This window comes from Rhinolophus hipposideros (genome assembly GCF_964194185.1).
Source record: "Rhinolophus hipposideros genome assembly, chromosome: 7".
In the NCBI taxonomy this organism is placed as follows: domain Eukaryota; kingdom Metazoa; phylum Chordata; class Mammalia; order Chiroptera; family Rhinolophidae; genus Rhinolophus; species Rhinolophus hipposideros.
In genome coordinates, this window is record NC_138053.1 from 100,357,741 (window position 1) to 100,365,585 (window position 7,845).

Below are 7,845 nucleotides of genomic sequence, written 5' to 3' on the forward strand. Positions count from 1 at the left end.
TTTGGGGAGGATTTGCAATGGAATGAAGGTGCTGTGACGGGATGAACTGTGTCCCTCCAAATATATATGTGAAGTCCTAACCCCCAGGACCTCAGACATACGGTCTTAAAGAGGTAATGAAGCTGAATGAGGTCACTGGGGTGGGTTCTAATCGCATCTGACTGGTGTCCTTCTAACAAAAGATCAGGACACAGACGTGCACAGAAAACGACCATGTGGGGCCATGGGGAGTAGACGACCCTCAGGAGGACCCAGCCCTGCCCACACCATGACTCGGACTCCAGCTCCAGGGGACAGACAGCATGTCACTGCTGTGTCAGCCCCAGTCTGTGGGATTGCCTTACAGCCACCACGGGAAACTCACGCAGGGCCACGTCCAGCCCTCCTTACTGTTCACCCTGAGGCTCCCCACACACACACACACACACACACACACACCTCCTCGGACACACCACCATCCTAACAGGTGGTGAAGTGACAGCTCACATGACGTGGCTGTTCCTCTGTGGTCGCTACTCATTATTTTTCCTGACCACGCGACCAATAGGTGAGTTATCCTGATTTCAGGAAGAAGATGACACCAGGAGAGGTCACGCATCCATCTGAAAATGGACTTTGGTGTCCGCGACCAAGCATCATGGCCTCCTTTGCTGTTCTGTGACAACATGCAGAAGCACAAAGCCGCTTGGTACCAGAGAAGAAGGAGCTCAGGTGGGGTGCTCACCCCAAATGTCTCTGGAAACTGTTCTTGTTTTTCTAATATTTGTCACTAGGTGGCGCCTGAACTGCACTTTTCACAGTTTCCCAAACCTGCAAAAGCACTTAACAGGATTTCATTTCGCTGAGCGAGCCCAGCTGAGCTCGCCTAGGACGGAGGCACCGAGATGAACCAATTATGGTGGTTATTCCTCGGTGCAGTGCAAGGAGGTGCAAAGAAGAACCACAGCCCTGCTCCACAAGGCCACGTACTTTTCATAATCAGAGAAACAAACGAAAACTACGAAGAGTTACAATATTCCACCTATCAAATTGGCAAAACCCTCAAACTTTGACACTGCACTCGGAGGGCCGCCATGAGGGCTGGAGACCGGCCTTCTCGGACGTGGCTGGTGGGAGACAGGCTGTACGCCCCTACAGGGAAGAACTGGTGACGTCTGACAAAAGTGCACAAGCACTTAACATTCTGATCAATGATACCACCGCTAAGAAACTAGCTCAAAGACACTGTTTAAAATCTGAAAAAGAAAAAAGTCCGTATCCTTCAGAGCCCTAGTTTAAATTGCTAAAGGCTGGAGACAACCTAAATGTCTACTATATGGAGATAGTTGAATAAACTGTGCTACGTCTGCAAAACAGAAATGTGCAGCTGTACAAAGCTATAAGGAATGTCTCTACCATATGGCCTTTTCTCCAGGGTATAGAGGATAAAAAAGAAGAAAAATCTCAATGGAATGCCTGGAATTGAAAAATATAACATCAAATGAAAAAATGCACAGGATAAGCTTAACAGCAGAAACCGCAGAAAAATGCTGGTGAACGTGAACACACAGCATTAAAAAGTATTCACACCTGAGAATGGAGAGGGGAAAGTTGAAAAAATAAACAAGTTCCCTGACATTAGAACAGCGTCAAGCTGTGTAACATACATACCACTGGAGCCCAAAAAGTAGAGGCAGAGAAAATATATTTGAAGAAATACTATTGCTGCAAAATTTTCAAATTTGATGAAACCACACACTGAATAAGTTCAATAAGCTTCAAGCAGGACAAACAAGGGGACCAGACTGCAACTTATGATCCACAAATTGCTGAAAACCAACCACTTTTTAAAAGCATTCTAAAAGCAGCCGGACTACATAGACACACTATAGACAGATAGACCAAGCTGGGGATAACTGCTAACTTTTCATCATAAACAATGCAAGCCAGAAGACAATAAAACAAGATGCTTTAACGTGCTCGAAGAAAAATGCCCATCAAATTAGAATTCCATAATTAGTGACAATATCTTTCAAAAATGTGAAGACAAATTAAAGACATTGTCATACAAGCAATAGTTGACAGAAATCACTACAGTAGCTCTGCATAACAGGAAATGCTAAAGGAAGTAATTAAGGCTAAAAGAATAAAAACCAGCTAGAAGGCAGGATACATACAGGGGAGCCAAGAGCAGGTAAATATACGTATAAATATAAAGTATATCTTTGCTTATTTTAAATTTATTTCAAAGATAACTGACTGTTTAAAGCAAAAATGACATATGAAGCTGATGTCATAAAAGAAGTGAAATGTATGATGATAAAAAAAGGAATGAGACATTAGAAATGGAACTTTACTGTTTAAAGTTGTTACAACCTACATCAGGTATAATATGATTTGAAGGTAGATTGTCTTAAGGTAAAGCTGCATATTGACAACTGTAGGAAGACCACTCAAACCAAAAAAGGCCACGCTGAGAGGCCAATAAAGGGGATATATTTAAATCCTTAAAAATGCAAAGATAATAACACTAAAATGTGGCAGAAAAAAATAGAACAAAGAACAAAGAACTGGTGGGACAAACAGAAAAACATATTGATAATTACATTAAATTTAAATGATGTAATTCCTAACTAAATGGCAGAGATTTTCAACCAGATTTTTTTTTTTAAAGAACTAACTCTAAACTGCCTACAAGAAACATATTTCAAGCATAAAGACACAGAGAGATTAGAAGTAAAAGGATGGAAAAGGATACGCCAGGGAAATACTATCAAAAGAAAGCTGACATAGTTTGTTACTGAGACAAAGTTGACTTGAGAACAAAGAGTATCACCAGGGATGAAGGACAGCTCAGAATGACCAAAGGTCAATTCATCAAGAGGACGTATCAATCCTAAATTTGTATGCACCTAATAACAGAGCTTCCAAACACATAAAGCAAAACCTGAGAGAACGGAAGGAGAACCAGAAAGTATTCATCATAATGATACAATTACATTGGCTCATAAACATTTTACATTCTTGCTAGACACCGTTAAGGACAAGAGAAGATAAGCACACTTTGGGAGAAACTATTCACAATACATATATCTAACAATACCTATACCTAACAAAATATTCATATTCAGAATATAGGAATATGGAGATGATAGTGAACTCTCACAACCTAGTAACATGAGAACATACAACCCAATTTTTTAAATGGGCAAAAGATTTTAAAAGATACTTTAGAAAAGAAGACATGAATGACCAATAAGCACATAGAAATGCTCAACATCATTCAAAATCAGAAAAATACAAATTAAAATGGCAAGGGGATATGACTATAAACCTACTACAAGGAACACATTTTAAAAGACAGAAGATAACAAGCATTGGTTTTAAAGCAACTGAAACTCTCAAAATCTGTGGGCAGCAAAGTAAAATGATGCAACTACATTGGAGAATTGTTTGGTAGTTTCTTAAGATCTTAAACACACACTGCCCATAGGACCCAGAAATTCTATTGCTAAGTATTTAAGCAAGAGAACTAATAAGATATGGCCACGATAGACCTATAGTCCAATCTCACAACAGACTTTTTCAAAGTAACCAAAAACGGGAACATCTCTGATGTCCATCAGCAGTTAGTTGGGTAACCAAACTGTGGTACGTCCACGCAGTCCCACCTTGTCTCATGGCACTTTGCTTTACTGTGTTTCACAGATATTGCATTTTTTTTTTTACAAACTGAAGGCCAGACTTCCACCATCAGATAGATTATGATGTGCTTTATTGCAGTGGTCTGGAATGGAACCCACACTATCTCTGAGGTGTGCCTGCACCACGGAATTCTACTCAGCAATGCAAGAGCAGTGATGGACTCCACGAACACTGTACAGGTAACAGAAGTGAGACGTAAAAGGCTGGATGGTTCCAGTTATGTAGGAACAGACTCCACTAACCCACAGGGACAGAAAACAGACCGTGTTGCCTGGGGGATGAGCACTGAATGTACAGGGACAAGAAGGGGGTTTTGAAGTGATGGAAACGGTCTCAATCTTGTAACAGGGGTTACGTGGTAAAGACATTTGTCAGAACTTACAGAAATGCATCCTTAGAATGAGTTTTTTACGTAAATTATACATCAGTAAATTTGATTTAAAAAGAATGAAAGGTGAGAGCTGGCAACCAGGGTATCCTTTGAGATGAGTATAAAATAGTAATTGGGAGAATCAATCGTCGGTCCCCCGGCCCTTTACAAGCCTCATGGTGGAACCAGGGCTCACTTTTCCCCTCCGATTCAAACCCTGGAGACCCAGACCCACAGCATTCATTCAGAACAGCCAGTAGTCATTCATTCTCAGAGGTGGGGGTGGGTAGTTCTTGGAGCCCAAAAATAAGGTAAGAAACTCAGGGTCATACCAAGTGTCCTTGGGCTTGGGCTTACCACTAGTGAAGTAAGGAAAAGGCCTGGGGGAGTAGGCAGGTGGGAGGGTCACAGGGCTCCCTGTGGCCCTGGATGGCAGCAGTCTCCCCTCTTTCTCCAGGTGTGCCCACCCCATTAGGAAATGGTATTGACCAGGCTCTGTGACGCAGTCTGTGCAGTGGATATGCACACACAAGTTCTGATGTCACCCAGCACCCACAGACTACCACTCAAGAGGCCCTGAGAATGACGCACAGCCTCACTCTGGACGATGGCCAGCATCTGACGCTAACCAGACGCCCAGTCAACAAGTAAGTTCCCCAAATGTCACCTTACAAACCAGAACCAGGACGGCTGCTCATAAACACGACAGCTGTTATAACTAACTTTCCAACAGTGAAATCATTTTCTTGGATGGCAAAGAACGCCCTCTGCGAGACATGTCCTTGCTGGGGCGGGGGGTCAAATACCGGCAGGGCCAGCGGCCGCACTCTTGACAGCAGCCTGGGTTCTAGAAGCAGGGTTGGTCCCAAGTCCCTGAATGTCACAGAGATTTGTACCTGACCATCCAGAGAGTGATGCAGGCCTTTCTAGAGTTCCAGAGGCACAAATAACAGGACACCCAGCTTTGCATGACGGCTCTTGTCACTGCTCACCTATAAACATCTGTACCTGGGGCAGAATTCAACATGGATCAAAACTCAGTCTGAGGGACAGGGGCAGAGGGATACGAAACTGCACCCCTGAGCTCCTGGGGCTTTGCCGCCCCTTCCTGAGGCTGCATCCTGGCCTTTGGATGCCATGAGGCCCTCACCCTGGGTTTCCTGCAATGCCCCTTCTGCTGAATCAGAGGGATTTGTCTTTGTTCCTTGCAGCAGCCCTTCCTCCGCTGACAAACTAGAACAGTGGAAGCGAAGCTTCAGGATGTGGAGCAGCCTGGCTCTGAGGGGGCTCTCTAAGTGTGGCAGGAGCACAGGGCATGGCACTCGGGGGCAGCATTAGCAGGGCCACTTGCAAAGGGCTGGGAAGTCAGCTAAGGGGGGTGGCATTTATACGCAGGGCCACAGGAGGCAGCAGAGTTTTCAGACAGGACAGGTTTGCTAAGCAGTGAGAGCCAACTGCAGGGGGAGGGTGGAGACAGGGGTCGCTATACACCATTCCAATGGCTGACCCCCACAGAGTCAGGAGTAGACTCTCCAGGGGAGAGTAAGTAACTCAGTAGATTACGGGATAAGGCTCATAACACCACCTGGGCCAGGGAGCTGTGTCCTCCACAACTAGACTGAGAAACAACGGCTTGAACCCGGAGTGGGGGGTGGGGGGTGGAAGACTCGGGGAGAAGAAATACTTAAAAAAAGAAAATTGAAGTGGGACCATGGATTGGACGGTACCGTGGAAACCTTAACGACGTCCTCACTTGTGGGCTGTGTGGTGAATCCTGAGGAAGCTCACTGGTATTGTGTGAAACACACTGGAGAACTGCATGTGAAGTGGCAAATGGGGGAGAGCTGTGAGAGCTGCAGCACCAGAGCGCAGAGGAAGAGCATCTGCACTGCTATTGAAAGTTTTCTGGACTTCTGACATTACTGGAAAGTAAACTATTTGAAACAACCCTGTCCATATCAGACCTGAAAAGCAGAGAAGACACCCAAGTGTGTTACAGAGGCCACGCCCTAGGCAGACCCATTCTCCTCAGGAGTTAAAGCTGATTGCCCCTGGAGCACCTGCATGTTAGGAGGAGGCGCTGTGGGGAGACTGTGTTGGCCACTGTGCCGTGACCCCCTGGGATGTGGGGCACTCAGCAAGGCTTCCAACTGCAGTTGTCCAGATCACTCAACCTCAAAGAACTATAGCAACCCAAACAGGGTGGTATTGACATCAAACCAAGCGCACACAGCGGTGGAGCAGAATCCAGCCCTAATTGGAAGCAGCAGAACCGACACTGGAAACGCTGGACAGCTGTACAAAACCAGCAGCACTGGACACTATTTTACGCCACAAAGAACCAACAATTTTCCCCACGATGTCCTTCCTCTGCTGGGTCCTCTAGTGGCCATCGCCCCTCCCCGCCCCTCCCCTCAGCAGAGTTCAAGCACAGGCAGTGTCTCCCTACCCTTTCCTCTCTTAACAGCACCTCCTGGGCAGGTACTGAGGTAAACTGAGGACAGACCCCGTCCCACGTTGTCCCCAAATCCACAGCCCCTGGGCAGATACTGAGGTCGACAAGGCTCCCTCAGAAGTGACACGGCACGCTGTCTCGGGAACCTGTCGGGGGATGCTCACAGGAGCAGGGCTAGGACGTACTCACTGCAAACTGAACCCAGAAGTGCTCACGAAAATCGGGGACTCTCCCCACACCGCACCTGGGCTCCTGCCCACCCGCCCGGCCGGCCCGGCCACTCACACCCCACCGCAGCCTTCCGGGTGCCCTGCCCCACACCTCCTGCCCAGCCCACCCTCACTCAGTAGTTTAGGTTTTACTGGTCCCTTCAAATGAACACAGGCACTACCCTGGCACAGTTGTGGACATGAAGTTTAATGAAGAAAAGACTTACAACGTGCACGTTATACAATGAAAACCTCCTCTGTGAAAGACCTTGTTCAGAGAACAAAAAGACAAGCCACGAACTGGGAGGAAATATCTGCAGAATGCATTTCTAGTAAAGGATTTCTACTCAAGGTATACAAAGGGCTCTGAAACAAAGACCCCACCAGTGACCGGGGGCGCCGGGTCACCAGGAACCGGGGGCCGGGTCACCAGGAACCGGGGGCGCGCGGGTCACCAGGAACCGGGGGCGCGCGGGTCACCAGGAACCGGGGGCCGGGTCACCAGGAACCGGGGGCGCCGGGTCACCAGGAACCGGGGGCGCGCGGGTCACCAGGAACCGGGGGCCGGGTCACCAGGAACCGGGGGCGCCGGGTCACCAGGAACCGGGGGCGCGCGGGTCACCAGGAACCGGGGGCCGGGTCACCAGGAACCGGGGGCCGGGTCACCAGGAACCGGGGGCGCCGGGTCACCAGGAACCGGGGGCGCGCGGGTCACCAGGGACCGGGGGCGCGCGGGTCACCAGGAACCGGGGGCCGGGTCACCAGGAACCGGGGGGGGGCGCCGGGTCACCAGGAACCGGGGGGCGCCGGGTCACCAGGGACCGGGGGCGCGCGGGTCACCAGGAACCGGGGGCGCCGGGTCACCAGGAACCGGGGGGCGCCGGGTCACCAGGAACCGGGGGGCGCCGGGTCACCAGGGACCGGGGGCGCGCGGGTCACCAGGAACCGGGGGCGCCGGGTCACCAGGAACCGGGGGGCGCCGGGTCACCAGGAACCGGGGGGCGCCGGGTCACCAGGGACCGGGGGCGCGCGGGTCACCAGGAACCGGGGGCCGGGTCACCAGGAACCGGGGGGGGGGGGCGCCGGGTCACCAGGAACCGGGGGGCGCCGGGTCACCAGGGACCGGG